Source organism: Mustela nigripes, chromosome 12, assembly GCF_022355385.1.
Source record: "Mustela nigripes isolate SB6536 chromosome 12, MUSNIG.SB6536, whole genome shotgun sequence".
Lineage (NCBI taxonomy): Eukaryota > Metazoa > Chordata > Mammalia > Carnivora > Mustelidae > Mustela > Mustela nigripes.
Window position 1 is genome coordinate 67,273,629 of NC_081568.1, and position 25,106 is coordinate 67,298,734.

Genomic DNA, 25,106 nt, shown 5'->3' on the forward strand with positions numbered 1-25,106 from the left:
AAAAGACTGACGTTTATGTTTCCTTTTCTCCTCACCTCCTGATAAAAAGCTTCTCTGTTCCTTCTAGGGGATACTTGATCAGGCCCAGCAAAGAATGACCCCACACAGACCCAACCAGGACCCTTGGGCAGCTGACCAAACTTCACAGGCAATTCATCTACCCCTTCCTTCTACCTCTGATGCATGATTTCCCCCCTGCTACTTCGCAGAGGCTGAAACAAGTTTTCAGTTTTCAGTGTGTGTCAGTGGTGTCTCTAGGAATGTGCCAATCTTGGATAACACGTTTCCCTAAGCCTAACTTAGACATAGTACCTTTGTTTAATATATATTTGGAAGTGTAGATGAATTTCCATTAACTCGATGGCTTTTTTTCTCACATACTGGTAAGTTAAGACCATAGCCTAAATTTTTAACATCATTTTAAAAGCTTCTTCATAAGTTTCTTTCAGATCTTAAAGTGTTAAGCAATCCTCTTTTAACAAAAAGCATGACACAAGCCCTTAAATTTTTGGCCATGTAAAAATATTAACATACCCCAAATACCCACTCTTCCTTGATGGTAGCCTACAGGGCCAGCCTGCACACTAATTGGCTAGTCCATTAAAGTAGATAGAATATCAGGGGCACCTGGGTGGCTCGGTGGGTTAAGCCTCTGCCTTTGGCTCAGGTCATGATCCCAGGGTCCTGGGATCGAGTCCTGCATCGGGCTCTCTTCTTAGCAGGGAACCTGCTTCCCCCTCTCTCTCTCTGCCTGCCTCTATGCCTACTTGTGATCTCTGTCTGTCAAATAAATAAAATCTTTTTAAAAAATAATAATATCACTCATCTCCAGGCTGGAGCAGTCTTTATGGTTTCTGACTCTGAAACTCTGGTCTAGATTATTGTAGATTTTCAGACTCCACCCTTCCACAGCGGTTGTGTAAAGGGGAGGCAGATTCTATTACCAACCAGCCTCATCCTCTCTCCAGTGCGTGCTATCTCTTTGAACAGACAATTAAGTCCATTTTCAGACTTGCAGGCTTTATGCAGCCCCATTCTTGGTGTGTAAGAAATCTTGCTTTTAAAAGAATATTTTAGGGGAGGAGTCAAGATGGCAGAGAAGTAGCAGGCTGAGACGACATCAGGTAGCAGGAGATCAGCTAGATAGTTTATCAAACCATTGCAAACACCTACAAATCCAATGGGAGATCAAAGAGAAGAAGAACAGCAATTCTATAAACAGAAACTCAACCACTTTCTGAAAGGTAGGACCGGCAAAGAAGTGAATCCAAAGTGACGGGAAGATAGACTGCAGGGAGAGGGGCCAGTTCCTGGCCAGCAGTGGAGCAATGGAGCACAAAATCAGGACTTTTAAAAGTCTGCTCCAATGAGGAACATCACTCCAGAGGCTAAACTGGGGTGAAACCCACGCGGGGTCAGCGTGGCCCCAGGTGTCACAGGGTCACAGAAGGATCGGGGGTGTCTGAGTGTCGCAGAGCTCGCAGATATTAGAGCAGAGAAGCCAGCTACAGAGACAGAGCTGAGGAGTGAGCTTTCAGCTAGGGGTTACCTTGAACCATAATCCATGGCAAAGGCCACTGCTCTCAAGTGGATTTCCCACATGATCCGGGGAGATACCCCCTGGGGGAGCTCAGGGATCTGTGGGGTTTAGAGACTCCAGGCAGAGCTGTGTGTCAGAGATAGAGATGCTTGGTCACAGGCTGGGTGAGCTCGGAGTACAGCTAGAGGCCAGGGAGATGGGAGTGACTGAGCAATTTTCTCTGAAGGCGCACTGAGAAGTGGGACCCTGAGCTCTCAGCTCCTCTGGGCCGGAGATTGGGAGGCCTCCATTTTCATTCCCATCCTCCCGAACTTTACAGAATGCATTCAGGGAACAAAAGCTCCTGAAAATGAACCCGAGTGGATTACTTAGCCCGGCCCCTTGTAAGGGCAGTACAATTCCGCCTCCGGCAAAGACACTTGAAAATCACTACAACAGGCCCCTTCCCCAGAAGATCAACAAGAAATCCAGCCAAGATGAGGTTCACTTACCAAGTAGAACAGTGGAATTCCAGAGGAGGAGAAAGCAAAGCATGGAATTCATGGCTTTCTCCCCATGATTCTTTAGTCTTGCAGTTAATTAATTTTTTAAATTTTATTTTTTTTCTTCTGCTAAAATTTTTTAACTTTTATCCTTTCCTCTTTTAATGTTTTTTTTAACTAGTTTATCTTAACAATACCTTTCATAAAAAAATAATAATCTTTTTTGAACCTTCATTATTATAGTCACTCTAACTTTATTTTTTGTATACACATAGGGTTTTTTCTTCTAAAAAATTTTGGGTACAACATCTTCTGATAGATCAAGGTATACCCTAAATATAGCTCCAGGCTTGTTCTAGTCTCCAGCCTGAGCAAGTTCTCTCCACTTTCTTTTTCTTTATTCTCCCAACCAACTTACTTTATCAACTCCTTTTTTAAAAATTAAAAAACAATGTTTTTTTTTTCATCTTTATAGGCATATTCCATCCCTTTATTGTGTTTACCCTTATATATGATTTTCATTCTTTAAAATTTGGGGAGGTAGTTTCTTCTAAGAGACTAAAATACTCCCAAAATTAAGTGGGTGACCCTGTTCTAATCACCAGTCTAATATATTTATATATATATATATTTTTTCTTTTTAATACTTTTTATTTCTTTTCTTTTTCTAATTTTTTTTTCCTGAACTTCTTTTTATCCCCTTTCTCTCCCCCCCAAAATTTGAGATCTCTTCTGATTTGGTTAAAGCACATTTTCCTGGGGTATTTGCCACCCTTTTAGTATTATATTTGCTCCTTCATATAGTCTTATCTGGAAAAAATGACAAGATGGAAAAACTCATCACAAAAAAAAAAAAAAGAACAAGAGGCAATACTGAAGGCTAGGGACCTAATCAATATGGACATTGGTAATATGTCAGATCTAGAGTTCAGAATGATGATTCTCAAGGTTTTAGCCAGGCTTGAAAAAGGTATGGAAGATATTAGAGAAAGCCTGTCCGGAGAGATAAAAGCTCTTTCTGGAGAAATAAAAGAACTAAAATCTAACCAAGTTGAAATTTTAAAAAAAGCTATTAATGAGGTGCAATAAAAAATGGAGGCTCTTACTGCTAGGATAAATGAGGCAGAAGAAAGAATTAGCGATATAGAAGACCAAATGACAGAGAATAAAGAACTGAGCAAAAGAGAAACAAATACTGGACCATGAGGGGAGAATTTGAGAGATAAGTGACATCATAAGATGAAACAACATTAGAATAATTGGGATTCCAGAAGAAGAAGAAAGAGACAGGAGAGCAGAAGGTATATTGGAGAGAATTATTGTAGAGAATTTCTCTAATATGGCAAAGGGAACAAGCATAAAAATCCAGGAGGTGCAGAGAACCCCCCTCAAAATCAGTAAGAATAGGTCCACACCCTGTCACCTAATAGTAAAATTTACAAGTCTTAGCGACAAAGAGAAAATTCTGAAAGCAACCCGGGAAAAGAAGTCTGTAACACACAATGGTAAAAATATTAGATTGGCAGTGGACTTATCCACAGAGACCTGGCAGGCCAGAAAGAACTGGCATGATATATTCAGAGCACTAAATGAGAAAAATATTCAGCCAAGAATAATATATCCAGCAAGGCTATCATTGAAAATAGAAGGAGAGATCAAAAGCTTCCAGGAAAAACAAAAACTGAATTTGCAAACACCAAACCAGCTTTACAGGAAATATTGAAAGGGGTCCTCTAAGCAAAGAGATAACCTAAAAGTAGTAGATCATAAAGGAACAGAGACAATACTCAGTAACAGTCACCTTACAGGCAATACAATGACACTAAACTCATATCTCTCAATAGTTACCCTGAATGTTAATGGGCTAAATGCCCCATTCAAAAGACACAGGGTATCAGGATGGATTTAAAAAAAAAATCAATAGGCTGCCTACAAGAAATTCATTTTAGACCCGAAGACACTTCCAGATTTAAAGTGAGGGGGTGGAAAACAATTTACCATGCTAATGGACATCAGAAGAAAGCTGGGGTGGCAATCCTTATATCAGATCAATTAGATTTTAAGCCAAAGACTGTAATAAGAGATGAGTAAGGACCCTATATCATACTCAAAGGGTCTGTCCAGCAAGAAGCTCTAACAATTTTAAATATTTATGCCCCTAACATGGGAGCAGCCAACTATATAAACCAATTAATAACAAAATCAAAGAAATACATCGACAATAATATAATAATAGTAGGGGACATTAACACTCTCCTCACTGAAATGGACAGATTATCTAAGCAAAAGATCAAGGAAATAAAGGCCTTAAATGACACACTGGACCAGATGGACATCACAGATATATTCAGAACATTCCATCCCAAAGCAACAGAATATACATTCTTCTCTAGTGCACATGGAACTTCTCCAGAATAGATCACATCCTGGGTCATAAATCAGGTCTCAATGGGTATCAAAAGATTGGGATCATTACCTCCATATTTTCAGACCACAATGCTCTGAAGCTAGAACTCAATCACAAGAGGAAATTTGGAAAGAACCCAAATACATGGAGACTAAACAGCATCCTTCAAAGAATGAATGGGTCAACCAGGAAATTAAAGAATTGAAAACATTCATGGAAACAAATAATAATGAAAATAATGAAAACATAACAGTTCAAAATCTGTGGGACACAGCAAAGGCAGTCCTGAGAGGAAAATATATAGTGATACAAGCCTTTCTCAAGAAACAAGAAAGGTCTCAAATACACAATATAACCCCATACCTAAAGTTGCTGGAGAAAGAACAACAAAGAAAACCTAAACCAAGCAGGAGAAGAGAAATCATAAAGATCAGAGCAGAAATCAATGATATAGAAACCAAAAAACCAATAGAACAAATCAATGAAACTAGGAGCTTGTTCTTTGAAAGAATTAATAAGATTGATAAACCCCTGTCCAGACTTATCAAAAAGAAAAGAGAAAGGACCCAAATAAATAAAATCATGAGTGAAAGAGGAGAGATCACAACCAATACCAAAGAAACACAAACAATTATAAGAACATACTATGAGCAACTCTACGCCAACAAATTTGACAATCGGGAAGAAATGGATGCATTCCTAGAGACATATAAACTACCACAACTGAACCAGGAAGAAATAGAAAACCTGAACAGACCCATAACCAGTAAGGAGATTGAAACAATCATCAAAAATCTCCAAACAAACAAAAGCCCAGGTCCAGACAACTTCCCAGGGGGAATTCTACCAAACATTTAAAGAAGAATTAATTCTTGTTCTCCTGAAACTGTTCCAAAAAATAGAAATGGAAGGAAAACTTCCAAACTCATTTTATGCCAGCATCACCTTGATCCCCAAACCAGACAAGGATCCCATCAAAAAAGAGAACTACAGACCAATATCCTTGATGAATACAGATGCAAAATTTCTCATCAAAATACTAGCCAACAGGATCCTACAGTACATTAAAAGAATTATTCACCACAACCAAGTGGGATTTATTCCAGGTCTGTAAGTTTGGTTCAACATCCACAATCAATGTGATATAATACATTAATAAAAGAAAGAACAAGAACCATATGATACTCTCACTAGATGCTGAAAAAGCATTTGACAAAGTACATCCCTTCCTCATCAAAACTCTTCAAAGTGTAGGGAGAGAGGGCACATACCTCAATATCATCAAAGCCATCTATGAAAAACCCACCACAAGTATCATTCTCAATGGAGAAAATCTGAAAGCTTTCCTGCTAAGGTCGGGAACACAGCAGGGATGTCCATTATCACCACTGCTGTTCAACATAGTACTAGTGGTCCTAGCCTCAGCAATCAGACAACAAAAAGAAATTAAAGGCACCCAAATCGGCAAAGAAGAAGTCAAACTATCACTCTTCGCAGATGATATGATAGTTATGTGGCTGCTGGATTCATCATCCTCATACATGTCTGTTGCCTCTTAAACATTGAAATGTCTTCCTAGCTTGTCCCCTCATTTAAAATGATGTTTCCATACTCCCAAGAAGACTGGCTTCTTAAAGATACTTTATTCCAAGCGTCCTTCCAACAATCTTCCTTTGATTATCCAAATTAGAAGCTTCATTCCTATAGAACTATAGAAGGAATTATTCTAGATAAAACTTGGCACTTGATAGGACAGTTTTTAAGGTATCCTAAGGCAATCAGGCTATGGTCTCCCATCTTCTTTCTTTAAAAACAATCCTAGAAACAAAATCCTTAATGTAAGATTGCCTGAAAATGCCCGCAAAACAAAACAAAACAAAACAAAAAATGAACCTGACTGCAGCATATGGTAGTCACAATCAAGTCCTGACAAAATGTCCATAGCCTAATCTCTGGAACTTGTAAGGATGTTATTTTACATGGTAAAGGAGATTTTGCACATGTGATAAAGGACCTTGATTTGGGGGGATAATCCTGGGTTATCCAGGTGGACCCAATGTAATCACAAGGGTCCTTGTAAGGGGAAGGAGTAGGTCAGAGATTCTGTGATAATGATAAGGCTAAAGGTAATGTTACAGACATAACTTAGGAATTTTTTATAAAAATGATACATGGTCAGTGAACCTGGGTGGAACGGTGGGTTAAGTGTCCAACTCCTGGTTTCAGCTCAGGTTGTGATCTCAGGATCTTGAGATGGAGGCCCTTGTTGGGTTCTGTGCTCAGCACAGAGCCTGCTTGAGATTCTCTTTTTCCCTTTCCCTCTACCCCTTTTACTTGTCCTCTCTTTCTCTCTCTCAAATAAATAATCTTTAAAAAATTAAAAAAAGTATGTGTTCATTAAAAATTTAAAATGAAAGAAAGAGAAAAATGAGTTATTTGAAAGTTGATATATTAAATATATTTGGATAGAAAGATTAAAAAATGTAACCATGGAATTATGTTGCACATGAGATTTCCAATCAAGATCCTAAATTTCTTTTTACTTCAATGTGATAGACAGTAACTAGACAGTAGAAACGGAGGCAAGTGTTGAGGCTTGCTAAGTGTTTCTTCACCATGAAAGCTATTTTTAAAAGTGTTTTAGGGTCATAAAAAATTATTAGAGTGATTGGGTTGGGGTTACTAGTTTTCCATGTCCATATTTTAAGTTTGACAGTATTAATGTAATCATGAGCATGAAAGATGAAGAAACAGTGTTCCTATACTTCTATTTCCACCCCTTGCCTGGGGCAGACAGATTCTAAGGTGGATCCCACTTCTCTCCACCTCCTGGAATTCTTGCCCTTGTGTATTCTGCTTTTTGAGTATGGACATGACCTTTGACTTGAATCTAACCAGGAGAACACAGCAAAGGTGATAGGATGTTACCTCCATGGTTACACTGCATAAGATGTTAACATCTGGGGAGTTTCTGGGTGGCTCAGTTGGTTAAGACTCTGCCTTTAGCTTAGGTCATGATCTCAGGTCCTAGGATGGAGCCCTGCCTTGAGCTCTCCGCCTTGGGCTCTCTGCTCAGAGGGAGTCTGCTTCTCCCTCTCTCTCTCTGCTCCTCCCCTTTGCTTATTCTCTCCCTCTTTCAATTAAATAAATAAAATCTTAAAAAAAAAAAAGATGTAAACATCTACCTTATTAGGAGTCAGATCCTTGCAGACTCTTGGCCCATGAACCTCCATTTCTCACTCTCTATTGGATAGAGCTACCCTAACTTTCTTCCCCCAGGGCTTTTTTTTAATAGGAGAGTTCATGGAATAGCTTCTTGCCTAGACAAAGCCACCAGTGGGAGAGTTTTGATGAGGCAGTCAAATGATTTCACTTATAGATATTTTTTCCAAGAAGAAATGAAACTGTGTCTCATTCCATCCTTAAAACTGACTCTCTTATTTATTCTTTGAGTTGGAAATGGGAGATGAAAAGGAATTCTGGGTAGTGAGCTGCTCAGGTTATTTAGATTTCATACATTACTTAGCAGGGGAACCACTTATAAGCAGGAGTCACGTTATTTTTATACTTGCTCAAACCTTAAAAAGCCCTCAATCATTGGAAGCAGTCTTCTGAATGACAAAGAATTAACTTGTGTTTTGAAAATTGGCTTTAAAATTTTGAGTTTCTTCCTAATTTCAGTAGTCATACACATTTAATTTCAAACACAAGTATTTATCTTCTTCATAATGAAAATTAATTTGTGTGAGTGGTATTTGAAAGGGTTTTTTTTCCATTTCGTTTTATTTTATTTCTTTTCAGTGTTCCAAAATTCATTGTTTATGCACCACACCCAGTGCTCCGTGCAATATGTGCCCTCCTTAATACCCACCCTCAGGCTCACCCAACCCTCCACTCCCCTCCCCTCCAAAACCCTCAGTTTGTTTCTCAGAGTCCACAGTCTCTCATGGTTCATCTCCCCCTCCAATTTCCCCCATCTCACTTCTCCTCTCCATCTCCCAATGTTCTTTGTATTATTCCTTATGTTCCACAAGTAAGTAAAACCATATGATAATTGACTCTCTCTGTTGACTTATTTCACTCAGCATAATCTCCTCCAGGCCCGTCCATGTTGATACAAAAGTTGGGTATTCATCCTTTCTGATGGAGGCATAATATTCATTGTAGATATGGACCATATCTTCTTTATCCATTCGTCTATTGAAGTGTATCTTGTTTTTTTCCATAGTTTGGTGACTGTGGCCATTGCTGCTATGAACATTGGGGTACAGATGTCCCTCTTTTTCACTACATCTGTATCTTGGAGGTAAATACCCAGTAGTGCAATTGCAGGGTCATAGGGTAGCCCTATTTTTAATTTCTTAAGGAATCTCCACACTGTTTTGCAAAGCAGCTGCACCAACTTGCATTCCCACCAACAGTGTAAGAGGGATCTCCTTTCTCCACATCCTCTCCAACACTTGTTTACTGTCTTGTTGATTTTGGCCACTCTAACTGGTGTAAGGTGGTATAATCTCCCTGATTGCTAATGGTGATGAACATTTTTTCATGTGCCTGTTATCCATTTGTATGTCTTCTTTGAAGAAGTGTCTGTTTATGTCTTCTTCCCATTTTTTGGACATGATTATCTGTTTTGTGTGTATTGAGTTTGAGGAGTTCTTTATAGATCTTGGATATCAGCCCTTTGTAGTGTCATTTACAAATGTCTTCTCCCACTCCATGGGATGCCTCTTTGTTTTGTTGACTGCTCCCTTTTGCCTGATCCACATGCTCTCTCCCTTTGTGATTTTAGCTTCTCTAATTCCATTTGATTCAGGTAGGACCGCCAATCATATGGTCCCACTTTCCTTGCTAGAGGGGTGAGAGCATGAGTCAGTGTGACCAAGCCACAGCAGTCATGGAACTTGGTAGAATTCATACCCTCAAGAAAGCCAGGAGGGATTTTGGAAATTGCAGTCAATATTGAAGAAGTTCCTGGCCTTTTTATTTAACATACTTGGAGTCAGGTTTCTGTTACTTGACAGAAAATGATTGTGACAAATACAATTTATTTTGCTTTTGGAAACCCTGGTAATAAACACCTCTGTTTTGGCTTCTCCATTAAACTGGATGTACTTGATTTTATTTCCTGATAATTCTACCCTGATTAAATTATTTATATTTTAGTTACTGAGGCAGGAATATGTAATAGGATCTCTTATTCTCTGCTGTAGTTTGAATGAGAAATCCTCAATGAAATGTTAATTGCTCTTTATTTCCTCAATGATAAATAGAAATTATACTTAATATAGTTAGGTATCTTCACAATTTTTAGGGCATAAATGATCATATTCAAAGACTAAGTTTTTAGTTGCCTAACACATTTTTATTTTTTATAATCATTCAAATGATAATATGTGCATTTTAAACTTACACAAAACAGTGAAATTCATTCAGAAGAAAGTGAATGCTTCTAGTATTTAGGATAGATTTTATGAGATGAAATTGTCAGAAATATGTGTCAGATAAAATACCATAAAAATAAAACAGTGATTTTACATTTAATCCCAAGGTATTTTGAGTTTGTCAATGTAACTCTGTCCAATATCCTTGCTCTTTAAATATTGGTTATATAACTCTAAAACCTGTGCTTTTATCTGTTGTGTAATGTTACTTGGCTTCTTAAGTGCTAAGGGAATTGTTTGTTCATGATTATCAGAGGTTAAAGAAAGGTTTGCTTAATACATTCATAAATCTCAAAAAAAAAAATACATTCATAAATCTCAATCTTCTTTCTCTTGTGCTATTCAACCTTCAGACACTCCCCCTCCTTTCTTCCAGACTCTTCATTCACTACTTTTTGTCCTTGCATGCATATGCTAAACTCATATTTATTAAGGATTTATATGCTACACATCAGAAATATTATTACAGTAGATAAGAACCTTGACCTCATGCAGGGATGGCTTCTTGATTTACTTTTACTGAAATGTTTAAGCTCAAGATGAACTTGAGTCATCAAATTATTCAGCATTATGATCTATTAATTCTGAGGCTGATGTTTCTTATTATCCACTAATACCTGGTCATATTAGAAAACCAAGTGATTAGAAAACAATAAAAGTGGTGGTAAAGTATAAAAGCATAATACTCTGCTCAAGTGGAATTAGTATTGCCTATATAAGGCATCTGATGTGTTTTTGGGGAATATATACACACAGAACCATACACACACACACACACACACCCCACAGCAGTATGGGTCCACCTTGAAGCATAATGCTCAATGGAAAAAGGAAGAATGGTATACATAACCCAATATTATTTATTAAAATAAACCAAATAAAGTAAAAATAAAATAAATAAAATTTTAGAAAGAACAGTACAGTTTGTAGAAGAACATACCATAACTAAAAGATACCTGGTAAGTTCACAAGAAAGACTATCCATGAGAGATGATCAGGGCATGGAAATAGGGGGTAAAAGAGAATCTGTAATCTCATGAAGGAGAGGGAACCTTGAACAGGTGAATGACAGAAATGTCCAGGGCATCAAGATGGCTGACTCATTCTTTCCACCTGTCGTTCCTGCCTGATGAAAGATAGAAATGTTTATATTAGAGGTTACATAAAGATGCACGGACGGAAATAAAACATCCCTACCTCTTGCTGTTTAAAAATTCCTGTTTAGGAATTCTCATTAGGAATAAGCATTTCATCATGGTGGTCTATAAAAGTAAATATATTTTCCATTATACAATGGAAATAATTGTTTCCATATACAAAACACCCAATTCCCCTTCTCTTGGATATTTAGATTGCTTTGAATACTTTATTACTACAAATAAAAATCTTAGGAACATTTATATGGTTAAAATCTATCAAAATTTTGGGGCAATTTGTAATTATTGACTAAATATGATTGACTGGTTTAATGTTTTTGAGAACAGTGTTCTATTCTCTCTAACAAGATAATACCAGTATATATTCTCAATCTTCTTTTCTAAAACATGTTTTTTACTTTTTTTTAAGCTCTTCTTTCATCACATCTTTGTCTTTTTGTAGATTTGAATCATATAAAATACCATTTTTATAACCTCTCTTTCCCTTCACCACCATTGTGTTCCCTTATTTTCCAGATGTTCTTATTTGTATGGGATTTCGTTTTTTATTATTTCAAAGGTTTTATTTATTTATTTGTCAGAAAGAGAGAGAGAGAACACAAGCAGGGAGAGCTGCAGACAAAGGGAGAAGTAGGCTCTCTGCTCAGCAGGGACTGATGTGGGACTCCATCCCAGGACCCTGGGATCAAGACCTGAGCTGAAGGCAGAGGCTTAACTGACTGAGCCACTCAGGTATCCATGTTTGGGACTTTAATTCTATATGCTTGATAGGAGCTATATTTTTGTCTTTTATTGAAAAAGAGCATTAATGAAAAATATTTTTAAAAATATTTAACTTTAAAAACTTTTGAAACCTTACTTTTTAAGCCTTTGGTGGGGTAGGGAATCTCAAATGCTGCAATCAGTATCTTTATATCTAAATTTTACACAATGTATAGACCGATTATAATATTCTTTGTTTTAATAACTATTATTTTAGCTGTTCGATAATGTATGCCTTAAAATTTTACATAGAATTGGCTCTATGGTGTGTCTGTGTAGCTCCGTTTGTTGGGTGTCCCAGTCTTGATGTCCACTCAGGTCATGATTTCAGGGCTGTGGGATCCTGCAAACCTTCCCCTGCCCCCAAATCAGGTTCTGCTCTCAGTGGGAAGTCTGCTTGAGATTCTCTCTCTCCTTGCCCCTCTGCCCCTCCCCCTGCTTGGGCATACATGTGTGTACTCTCTCTCTCAAATAAATACATCTTAAAAAAATAATTGGCCACTCATTCATAGCTTTCATGTCTGGTATTGAGAGTAGCAAGGCAACAATTAAGATTACTTCTTAGTCTGTTGGAAAGCGTCGCTTACTATATTTGTAATTCAAGCCCACTGTCAAACAGTCAGAGAAAGTTGCTCAGATTGCTTTCCTGTATCTCTATGAAAGACTGAGGAGGTCAGGGGTACAGTCGTTGGATAAATTTATGCTCAGGAATTAATTCATCATTGACTGAGCATAGAGTGTGGGCAGCAGATTCTTGTATGCTACAATAGGAAAATGGAAGGGGGAAAATGCACATCCTTTGTCTTCCAAGAACCTTGAATATGACTGGGAGAGTTATGATAACTTAAAGGGAAAAAGAAGTCCCTTTTGTAAGAAAGAAGTTGTAAGGCAGCCATGTGCTGTCTAGGAAGCACAAGAAAGAATACTATAGGACTATCATAGATGGTGGTATGTACTAGAAGCATCAGAGGAGGTGTTGGGGCAATGTTGAGGTTCGAAGAGCAGGTAGAATTTAGAAGGATGGAGAAGTTGGAAGGGTGTGTGCAGTGGGTAGAAAGGGTGAGGGTTTGAAGGAATGAGGAAGGACATAGTATGGCACAGTGATCCAGAAAGACTAGCACTGCTATTGAATCAGAAAACAGGAGACAAAACCCTCACAAAGGCTACGTGGTGGAATGGGGCTGGGTTATGGGAGTGAAAATTCCTCCTCACAACAGAGCGCTTTCTACCACTCGTGTGAGAGACCACTCTCTGAGCAACTGAAGCTTCCAAGTTTCTGAGCACATCTGTTTATTCACTAGTCAATTTACAAATTAAAAACAGGGACATTTTCTCTAGTTGGTGTTAGGTATGGGTTTTGACTTGTTTAGTAACGACCTCTTCATTTCAAAGATTATTTTCTCAAATGTTAACTGAAAAATATCCCAAGTAGTATGTCCATGAAGAAGGGAGGAAGGGTAGGCAGGAGAGGGAACAGAACTAGGCCAGTAAGAAAGACCTAGCAAATGATGCTAAGGGACACCTGGGTGGCTCAGTGGGTTAAGCCTCTGCCTTTGGCTCAGGTCATGGTCTCGGGGTCCTGGGATCAGGCTCCACATTGGGCTCTCTGCTTGGCAGGGAGCCTCCTTCCTCCTCCCCCTCTGCCTACCTCTTTGCCTACTTGTGATCAATCTCTCTCTCTGTCAAATAAATAAAATCTTTAAAAAGAAATGATGCTAAGAGCAAGTGTGCTTTGCACTCAGAAGGGGCATGTGCTCCAGGAAAAGTACTTTTGGAAAATGAGATTAAGGGGCACCTGGGTGGCTTGGTCCTTAAGCATCTGCCTTCAGTTCAGGTCATGATCCCAGGGTCCTGGGGTAGATCCCGACATCGGACTTCCTGATCAGGAGGAAGTCTGTTTCTGCCTCTCCTGTGTCCCCGGCTTGTGTTTCCTCTCTCACTGTCTCCATCAAATAAAGGAATAAAATCATTTTTTATAAAAAATGAGATTAAAACCAGTGAGATTATACACCTAGAAATGAAAATATGGTGTAGAATTTCTAAGAGATTGACAAACTAAAGGCAATGGAAAAACACAAGATCATCCTCTCTCCAAAAACAACAACAGACACTAGAACCCAAGTTTATACAGAAAAATCAGTGTGACAGGGTCCTGCTCCAGCGTTTTCATTCATTCATAACAAACTGGGAATTTTACCTGTAAGTTGCAAAGCATGACTGATGAGAATGGGGATCAGCATTTGCCATAAATTACTGAAGTCCTGTTGTAGCGAAGAGTATGTGCGGTCAGCTGCTGTGCTTTGTTATCGTTGTGCTAAAACTTGAAAATTGCTCACCTTGTGTTGGACATTCAGTTCCCTAGCTTGGGCTGGGCAGGGAGCAGGCTGAATCCTAGGTCCTGGTAGATTTTTTAATCTGGGGTTTCATAGTGGGTCTGTGGCAAGCCTAAAAACAGAACTTGGATTTTAGTTTTCCTTGAGTAAGCTTTAGATATTATATAGAATTGGTCTGTTATTCCTCATTTTCAAATACAGAATTTAGGATTGAGAAACAGTGTATAAGGTAACTTCTTAGTCTTTTGGAAGACATCATCTCTAATACTTGTACTTTTACATAGGTTAGAGAACACACCATGTTGATCCACCTGTAGCAAGATGACTGTTCATTCATACAGATTCAAAATGGTAGAAATAAAAGCAATGGGAAGTCTGAACATTCTTATCTGGGCTTTCATCCCATCAAGTGAGATATATTCAGAAAGGCCTGCATTCTGCCTCTGTTGGTGTAACCATTTGTAATGCGAAATTGAACAAACTTATTGATGGCATCCTTCTTTGTTAGGGGTTGGCACTCTTTTTCTGTAAAAGGCCAGAGACGGAATAATTTCTGCTATCCAGAGGGGCTGGATGATCTCGGTCACAACTGCTCAACTCTGTTGTTGTAGTCTAAGAGCCCTGAGGATAATAAACAATGAATGGAATGTCAAGTAGGAAAACTTGACAAAAATGGCGGGGAGGGGGAGTGGGCCCAATTTTCCCAGCAGACTAGTTTGTTGACCCTGATCTGTATTTTCAGAAAAACTTAAACAATGAATAAGTGAAAGAAATAATCAGAGTTTCAGAGTTTTAAGCTGTGGTTTCCATTACACTTTTCTCTTCTTGGTGCCAAATTAGTGTGATTTTTAAAAACCTCTATGAATTATTTCTATTATTTGGAAAAGAAACCATTGGCATTAATAATTCTAAAAGAATAAAACTCTTAAATTTTAAAAATTTTAATCTTAATTACTACTTAGCCAGAAAAATATGTACAATGTATATAAGCTATATAATTTCTTCAATTCTTAACACTATCTTAATATCCTTATTTTAGTTTGTTTAAAAAAAAAAAAGTAGGACAACCCTTTGGTACAGATCCAGTTCATGTTACTGCAGTGCAAACTTAGAGACCTGGAAAGAGACCCCAGCCGAAAAAGTGAAGGAATCCCTGACATGACTTAATGCCTTCACTGTTTTTGAAAATGGTAGGTGAAAGTCATAGACAGAGTAGTGGATTGTGTGTAAGTGGTAAAACACAAGATGGAAAATGAGATGTATGGTTTTCCTTATGGCAGGAAAGGAATAGAGAAGGGAAAGAAACAATTGAGTGTCTATGTCTTGGGCATTGTGCTAGAGTCTTTTGTTTTTGGTGTTTTGTAAATAGACTCTGTCATGGTAAAAATTTTATTTAGACTTTGTCTTGTTGGGAATCTCAAATTCGAGTTCTTGCTGGGCTAGAGGTTTTTGAACTATAAAAGCAACCATGCAAGGTATTTTTACCTCCTTATTTGCAGCTGAGAGAACTAAAGCTCAGAAAAGTTACTGTCACAGTAAATGGTAGAGCCAGGATAGAAACAGGGGCTTTATAATTACAAAGCCCAGCCTCCTTCCATTGTGCTACATTGTACAGATGTGATTCTCGAAGGCAGCAGAATGTCTGAGGCCTACATCAGCATCTTGGAGAAGCCTGGGGATGGCTTTCCTTCACAGTCTGTGTTGACTCTCAGGGATGCATGGCTTTTTTAGTATGAAGGAGGACAATGTTCCTCAGGAATTGTAGAGGACAGATGGTGCTACTTAATTCTGAGGCAAAGTGGACATAATTACTTCAAGAGTGCTTTAACCTTCAGATACATGCAGATGGCTAATAAATCCTGGTGTACAAGTGGCGAGATAGATAAATGACTAATTTGGATGTTACTTGGATTGTAGGAAACACCCCTCCCCCACCCCACAAAAAATCCTGTCTGGGCAAGCAGAACATTGGTGTCAGCTCTTGCAATGGAAAATTCAGTTCTTCACCCAGTTTACAGATCAAAGCCAGTTCACTGACCCAGAACCCACTGATTAAAGATCCTTCTGGAAAGACCTTGCAAAGCCACAGGACATATGATAAACACTCCTCTGATCCTCTCCCAAAGGAATGTACAGGCTTTTGCCAGGTTAACTATAAACTAGAATGAGTGGAATATTCAAATCGATTGCAGATTCTCACATACAGTGTCTTGAGCTAATGCAGCTACTGTGCCATTGGAAACACCATCCTGACTCTCGGCTGGGAAAGGAAGCAATGGAGATGTTGGAGTTCTGGCACAAGATAATCTTATAGTGCTTCTGGTGGGTGCCTGTGTGTAGGGAAATGGGTACACACACCAACTAAGTAACTGACAGAACAGCCCCCCCCCCCTTTTTTTGCTGACTTATAAAGTAACAGCAAATAAAAGCCAGGGGAAAAGTGCCAAATGGGAAAATTTCTATCCTTTCAAAGAAGTTAAGTTTGAACCAACCTCACATTCCACTCAGAATTTCAAAAGATTATCCCCATCTTCATAGACTTAAAGGACTTAGGAACAGGGGTTCCCACTATATCCCTTCTGATTGGACTATCTGTAGCCTCCCCATCCAACCAAAGAGAGGAATTCTAGTAGATGATGGTGGTGTTCATAAACCGATCCAAGTAGCTGTCTCAGTCCCAGCTGCTGTACTGAACGTAATGTTTTGGGCAAATTGTCATTAGCTCTGGCATTTGTAATGTGCTGTTTTTCTGTTACATGTATTCTTCTCAATTCCCATCTGGGAAATCAGCAATAATTTACATTTGCATGAAAAGGGAAGCAAGAGATACTCGTTTTCTTGGTATGTACCATGTTTTTCCTGATTGGCGTCCCAGCCAAGTTTGCAGGGACCTTTGTCATTTTGCTTTTCTAATAGAACATTGTGCTTGTAAAGTTTATTAATGGTGTCTCCTGCTAGATAGATCAATTAGCAGGAGGTGGCAAGTATTGCATAAATATTCCAAAACTAACAAGAAGGCATTGCATTTGGGGAAGTGGGTAATAAGCCCTGTGAAGATTCAGGGTCAGCAATACTGGTGAAATCTGTGGGTTGGTAGATCATCTTTACTACAGACGACTGATCGAGTGACAAGATACACTGTACTTAGCAGTAAGGCTCAGTTCCACTTATTGGGTGACTTAAAAGACTGGCACGTTATACAGGGGCTTGGAGTAAGGGGAAGGCTCTACAACAAGTTTGGTACTATAGGGTAGGTGATTGTGCTAGAAGTTTTCATGATAGAAAGGGAGTGCTGTGAAGTGTGTAAACCTGGCGATTCACAGACCTATACCCCTGGGGATAAAATATATATTATATGTTTATAAAAAATAAAAAAAATAATTAAAAGAAAAAGAAAAAAGAAAGGGAGCCTGAGGCACCAATGGCAATCCCCAATGAAGAGGTATAATGCAGACTTGGAGAACTTAAAACAAGGCATTTTCTTTTCTTTCTTCTTTCTTTTTTTAAGGTTTATTTATTAATTTTAGAGAGAATGTGCACAAAGCAGGAGGGGCACAGGGAGAGGGAGAGACAATCTGAAGCAGACTCCACACTGACTGAGAAACCTGAGAAGGGGCTCTATCTCAGGACTCTGAGATCACAAGCTGAGCTGACACTGATCAAGACCAAGATGCTTAAGTGACTGTGTTAACCAGATGCCCTGAAAGACCTTTCCTTCTGTAGTGGAAAAGTATTCACTACTTCAAAAATAGCTCCTAGGGGCACCTGGGTGGCTCAGTCAGTTAAATATTGGCCTTTGCCTCAGGTCATGATCCCAGGGCCCCAGGACTGAGCCCTGCATCAGGTTCCTTGCTTAGCAGGGAGTCTGCTTCTCCTCTCCCTCTGCCACTCACCCTGCTTGTGCTCTCTTGCTCTCTTTCTTTCAAATAATTAAATAAAATCTTTTTTAAAAAATTGCTCCTGACTTTTTATGGGGCCTTGGTAAAAACTTAGTGCCTGACCTTGCAATGCCAAATGACTTTGCAACTGCTATACTTAGCATGACATGAGTTTTATTATATCTACTATTAATAATGATAATAATATTTTTAGCTTTAATTATAGCACAATCACTAATTATATGGCCATAATCAAGAGTTTTCACATCATTTGTTTCTAATGTAAGTTTTTTTTACAAATTATATTTCCTTTTTTTAAATAGTAATCTTTTTTGTGGAATTATAAGGGATTTGATCACTCCACTCTTACCAATAGAGAGACCATCCATAGAGAAAATTAATAAAGAAAACGTCTTTGAATGGCACATTGGATCAGATAGACATAATATACAGAGAGAATATAACATCCCATCCCCATACAACAGAATACACATTGTTTTCAAGTACACATGAAACATTCCCCAGAAGAGATCATGTATTAAGCCATAAACAAGCCTCAATAAATTTAAGAAGAATAAAATCATACCATGCATCTTTTCCAATAACAATAGTATGAAACTAGAAATACATGCCAAGAAAAATAAACACAAACATGTGGAGGCTAAAAAAGATGATACTAAACAACCAGTGGGTAAATGAAACAATCAAAGAAGAAATTTTAAAAAAGATGGAAACAAATGGAAATGAGAACACAGCAGTCCAAGACCTTTGGGACAGAGCAAAAGCAATTCTAAGAGGGAAGTATACAACAATATAAGCCTACCTCAAGAAATAAGAAAAAGCTCAAATAAAAATCTAACCTTACACCTAAAGGAATAAGAAAAAGAATAAACAAAGCCCAAGGTGAGTATATCCCCTATTACTAATAATTGCTCTGGGATATACCAGCATGTACTAGAATTATTATTAGGTTAACTGAGTATAAGGTCACTCTACTTAGGGATGATATCCTAAGATCAACAGAAAGAGAGGGAAACCATTGAGTCCACTTCTTGGGCCATAAATGGAACACCGTGTTGGTGCTTGTCAGATGTGAACTCTGGCTCCACTCCGACTGTTGGAAAAGGGAAATTCCTCTAGGAGGCAAAGCTGAGACCCGTATTCATGGAAGTTCACTTGGCATGGGTGAAGAAGAGATATGGGCACCTAAAGAGTGAGCAATAGCTGAGCTGGTTGGGTAGAAGCCTTGAAGTAGTATAATGAAAAGATCAGAGTGACAAATATGTAGGAAACTGGATTCTGGAGGGTGTTTTGGGAGTGGTTGCAAGACATAGATTTTTGTGTTCCTGTTAATATGGAAAAGAAAGCCTCAGTGCTAAGAAGTCAACAGTAAGTGGCTAGAGAGAATGACGTCTTCAGACAACCTTGTCACTCTACTGGTTCACTGGGCTACCCATGGCCTGAGTGCTGGTGATGGCCAAGAGCAGGGACTTGGTCTTAACAGAACTAAACTAACAAGTGCCACTTCCATGTCCACCATGCCAGTGTCAGAGATGAGTACTGATCCCTCGATAGAGCACTGTCCTTCAAAGACACCATTGACAAGGAAAGAAACAATAAATGTTGGAGAGGCTGTGGAGGAAGGGGAACCCTCTTACATTGTTGGTGGGAATGCAAGCTGGTATAGCCATTCTGGAAAACAGTGTGGAGGTTCCTCAAAAAGCTAAAAATAGAGCTACCCTATGACCCAGCAATTGCTATACTGGGTGTTTACCCCCAAGATACAGATGTAGTGAAAAGAAAGTGCACATGCACCCCAATGTTCATAGTAGCAATGTCCATAATAACCAAACTGTAGAAGAATGGATACAGAAAACATGGTCCATATATACAATGGAGTATTACTCAGCCATCGGAAAGGATGAATACCCAACTTTTGCATCAACATGGTTGGGACTGAAGGAGATTATGCTGAGTGAAATAAGTCAAGCAGAAAAAGTCAATTATATGGTTTCACTTACTTGTGGAACATAAGGAATAGCATGGAGGACATGCTATTCATTTTCAGGGGGAAACGAAGGGGGGAAAATCAGAGGGGGAGATGAACCATGAGAGACTATGGACTCTGGGAATCAAACTGAGGATTTTGGGGGTGGGGAGTGGGGGAATTAGCCTGGTGATGGGTATTAAGGAGCGCACATATTGCACAGAGCACTGGGTGTTATACACAAACAATGAATCATGGAACACTACATCAAAAACTAATGATGTACTTACTATATGGTGAGTAACATAACATAATATTAAAAAAAAAACCACAAATGCATAAAAAAAATCCACAAACAACAACAACAACAACAAACCCAAAGACATAACCTAACCCCTTAGCAGTAGATTGGTTATATTTGCTCCTCCATTCTGGAGGGGGGCAGCAATTCGTCATTATAAGGATATGTATCTTTCTGGCCTGCATACAGTATCTCTGTAGGCACATTTCTAGCACTCACAGAGTGCCCCTTCTACTGCCATGTGTCTTCTATACAAAATTGTTTTAGACAAAGAAATACATTCTGTATCAATAAGTATGATAAATGGGTCATAACCATGGAGTCTATTCATCTTTTTGTCTACTCTTGACCCAAAGGTACAGTTATAGAATGGCCTATACTACAGCTCAGGAAAGAAGTGAGGTCGAGGACAAAACTCTTGAGGGTTTGGATTCCTGTTGTGTAAGCTGTGGTACATGAAGTGAACTGATTACCAATAGATAGTAGCATTTTCCCATTAACAAGAACACATTGCTTTGGGAACTGAAAGGGAAGAAGCAAGATGGGCTCCTCTTACTACCACCCAGGGGCAACTCACTTGTAAATGGCAGTTTCTCTGCCTGCACCTGTGGGCATTTCTGGATTTGTGGAAGAATGCTTCTATCAGAGGATATAGTAAGGGTTCTACTGAACTTGAAAGTATGGCAACAATCTGGACACTTTCAACTCCAGGTCACTGCCGGTGGACTGTCAGGCCAAGAAAGGGGAATTCTAGTCACCATGGGGAATCATCGTTGATATTATACAATGTGTATAGAGAAACATATGTTTGAAGGGCAGGAGATTATGGGGGCATCTTGGTCTATTTCTGCCCAGCAGTAATGATGATCAAGTAGTCATGTTCATGGCTTAACATTTTCTGACTCTAGTATATTATTTGATTACATTCACTTTGTGTTTAATTTTTTGTCTTCTTCTAGAATGTACATTATACAATGCCAGATATTTACTTTGTTCATTTATGTATTTTAAGTGGCTAAAACATAGTAGGGATTCTATAAATATTTTTGAATATATGAAGAACTACTAATGTAACTAATAAAAATTGAGAAGGATCAGAAGTATTAGAAGCTAGCATAAGTGTACACATTCCTCCTATTTCACATATGGGGGTTAATATATTTTCTCATATTCTGGTAAATCAAAACATACAAAGTAAGCATGTTATTTAAAGTTTAATATTAATGGGTAGGGAGAGGGTAGTTGGGTTATGGACACTGGGGAGGGTATGTGCCATGGTGAGGGCTGTGAAGTGTGTAAGCCTGATGATTCACAGACCTGTACACCTGGGGCTAGTAATACATTATATGCTAATTAAAAAAGAAAAATAAAGTTTAATGTTAAGTACCCAGAATGAATTAAAATAGACCTTTGGTCCTCTAGGGAGTATAAGTGGGTTTGGGAAGAAAACTTTGGTTTATTTTAAATTCTTATTTTTATCAAATAGCTGTGCTATTCTATAAACTTTATAAAAGCAATTATTTTGAACTTTCAGTTCTCTTTATTTGCATTTAACTCAAATTTTCTAAATTTTAGGCTTACACTGCTATTTTTACATATTCTATAAATTAGTACTCATTGTTAACATGTTTATGGAAATACTGCTCCTTGCTGATTCAAAGAGTGTGCTTTACCTGGGTTTCCAAAATTTTCTAGATTTCTGCTTTCTGATTGCTTTCTATGTTTAGTACATTACCCCCAAATATGCATATAGCTATGTCATACATCTTGTAGTCATAAATACAAATGATTGTCCATAGTTTGAAAATCTCTATCAGCTTTTATTTCTTCCCACTGATGTCCACCTTTGCATAATTATTCATCTTTCTGCTCCAAACTAACCTTGTTGGTCTAGTCTTGCCTTGGATGCCCTTACTTGGTCTCTTCTGTCTGGTTCTCCAGAAGTGTAGACACACCAAACCAATTTCCAATAATAGATCTATAACTTGGAAACCAAGAAGGGGGATCTGGGTTAGGTGTTTTTTTGTTTTGTTTTGTTTTTGTTTTTTTAAGATCTATGCCTTCCTTTTATTTCCCCTTGGTTTGCTCTGTCACTTGATTTAAACATATATACATACATACATACACACATACATTTATTTATTTTTCGTGATAGTCAAGAGAGAAGAGAGAGAATATTTTGGAATCCTTGTTTGACTGAGAGATACTTCCATTCTGTCTTCTGTCATGAGGGATAATTTGGGTGTATATGGAAGGACAGTCTTTGTGCTGTGTATTGCCTCCTGGTACTTAGATTGGAGAAGCCAAAGTTTTTCTGATGCCCATTCTCTTTATAGATGCTCCCCACGCCCCCAGAGATGTAGGGATCTTTATTATTCACTAAGATTATGTATTTTTTTCCCTTCCATCTGTTATGCTAGGCACTTGGTGATCAGTTACAATTTGGGACCCTTGTTCTTTCATTCTGAAAAATTGTGTATTTCCCTTATAGCTTTAGAGGAAATCTTTTACTTTCCCTTTTCTGTGCTCTTGCTGTTATTTTGCTATTGTCATCATTTGCTTCTATGATTGAAACATGAACCCAGAGATTCTATTGGCATATCTCTGATATACAGAAGATGCCAAGTTATGGAGAAGAACATAGAGTCCATGTGCAAAAGAAGCAGAGATGGGAAGTGAGTAAGTTGTCTTCACTACCTGTCCGGGTTATTCCTATGGTTCCCCAAACTGTTTTTTCCCCTCAGGTGATAGGGAGATTTTGACTGAGTTACATTTTGATTGAGTTAGTTTGATTTATGTTTCTGTCACAACTCTGAAATGAGTTCTGAATATTACAGAGTTATGCTCCTGAAGCATGGAGGGGAAGTCATTGGCTTGGGCTATTTGTTTTCAGAAATACTATGATTTTATTAAAATTTCCTTGACTCTTTGATATCTAATGATGGCTGAGAGCCTCTTTCTCCCCTAATAAGTGATCACCATCTAAGAGAAGAGATTGTTGTTTTAAGAATCTTGCTTGGTTTTAATTTCATGAGTCTGAGGATTTTAAATCTCATATGACTTTATTGAGGAAACTGAAAGCAGCATTCTTGATGTCCTTAAAGAGAAGATAATGTAAATTATTTGGAGATAATTTAGTCCTATCCCTGTTCAAAGGCCCCAAATTAGATTTTTTGTTTGTTCCCTTGTTTAAGATTTTTATTTAAATTGTAGTTGGTTAACATACAGTGTAATACTGTTTCAGGAGCAGAATGTAGAGATTCATCATTTATATATTAACACCCAGTGCTTGTCATCACAAGTGCTCTCCATAATGCCCATCACCTATTTAGACCACCCCCTGCCCACCTCCCTCCATCAACCCTCAGTTTATTCTCTTTAGTTAAGTGTGTCTTATGATTTGCTTCTCTCTCTCACTTTTTTCCTTCTCATGTGTTCATCTATTTTGTTCCTTATATTCCACATATGAGTGAAGTCATATGAAATGTCTTTCTCTGACTGACTTATTTTGCTTAGCATAATATCTTCTAGTTCCAGCCACATTGTTGCAATGTTGCAATGACAAGATTTCATTCTTTTTAAAATTTTTTTTAAAGATTTTATTTATTTATTTGACAGAGAGAGATCACAAGTAGGCAGAGAGGCAGGCAGAGAGAGAGAGAGGAGGAAGCAGGCTCCCCACTGAGCAGAGAACCTGATGTGGGGCTCGATCCCATGACCCTGGGATCACGACCTGAGTGGAGGGCAGAAGCTTTAACCCACGGAGCCACCCATGCACCCCGATTTCATACTTTTTGATGGCTGAGTAGTATTACACACACACACACACACACATCCCTCCCTTATTCTTTATTCATCAGTTGACGAGCATTTGGGCTCTTTCAATAGTTTGGCTATTGTTGATAATGCTTCTATAAACATCAGGGTTCATGTGTTCCTTCAAGTCTGTATTTTTATACTCTTTCAGTAAATACCTAGTAGTGCAATTGCCAGGTCCTAGTGTGGTTGTATTTTTAACTTTTTGAGGAACATCCATACTGTTTTCCAGAGTGGCTGCACCACTTAGCATTCCCACCACCAGAATAAGGGGATTCCTGTTTCTCCACATCCTCACCAATACTCGTTGTTTCCCATGTTATTAATTTTAGTCATTCTGACAGGTATGAGGGTGATAGCTCATGGTTTTGATTTGTATTTCCCTGATGATGAGTGATGCTGAGCATGTTGAAAGTTAGATTTAAACAATATGGTTGCAAATATTTTCGAGGGAGAGTTCTCAAACATTTAAGGCTCATGTATACACTTGAAAATCATTGTCATGATTAAGATGTTAAGCTGTGTTTCAACCACATCAGCACGAAGCACATTTGCAGAAAAATGTTAAAGTCACTAAACATATGAAATTTCATATTAAAATTTGTCTCTAAATTTCTATACAACTTTGATGGCTTACAACAACAAATATGTCATTAGTACAAAAGTGAAATGTAAAACTGTGAACATCAAAATTGTATGCATTATGAAGAGTTACTTATATTAAAAATGATTTGGTTCACCAAAAAATCCACCAGAAAAAATTTTGACATAGAGGTTCCTTTAGAAGACTTAGTGTGTTTAAAATTGTTCAATTTTTCAGGAGCATTTCTAAGTAAAGGGTATAAAATTCTATAGGCTATTACTATATTTGAATTTTTGTAATCATACTGAATGTCTTGACTTCTTGAAAAACTGTAACCATAAAAAATTCAGAACAAACAAAGTTGCATATATTTCCAGGTTTATGTCATAGAACATTAAAAGATTACCTACTACCCA

General features: G+C 38.1%; 1 long non-coding RNA gene across 2 annotated transcripts in view; it reads right to left on the bottom strand.

Annotated features, from left to right (window-relative positions):
• Positions 1-10,796: 10,796 nt before the first annotated feature.
• LOC132027857 (uncharacterized) overlaps positions 10,797-25,106 on the bottom strand; it is a 46,237-nt gene continuing 31,927 nt past the window's right edge. The window contains exons 2-4 of one of the 2 annotated variants that reach the window (XR_009407229.1): positions 14,129-14,237; positions 13,588-13,731; positions 10,797-10,999 (exon numbers count right to left, since the gene is read on the bottom strand). This is a non-coding gene — a long non-coding RNA (uncharacterized LOC132027857). The remainder of the gene's footprint in view (positions 11,000-13,587; positions 13,732-14,128; positions 14,238-25,106) is intronic. The other variant, XR_009407230.1, reaches the window with a different exon arrangement.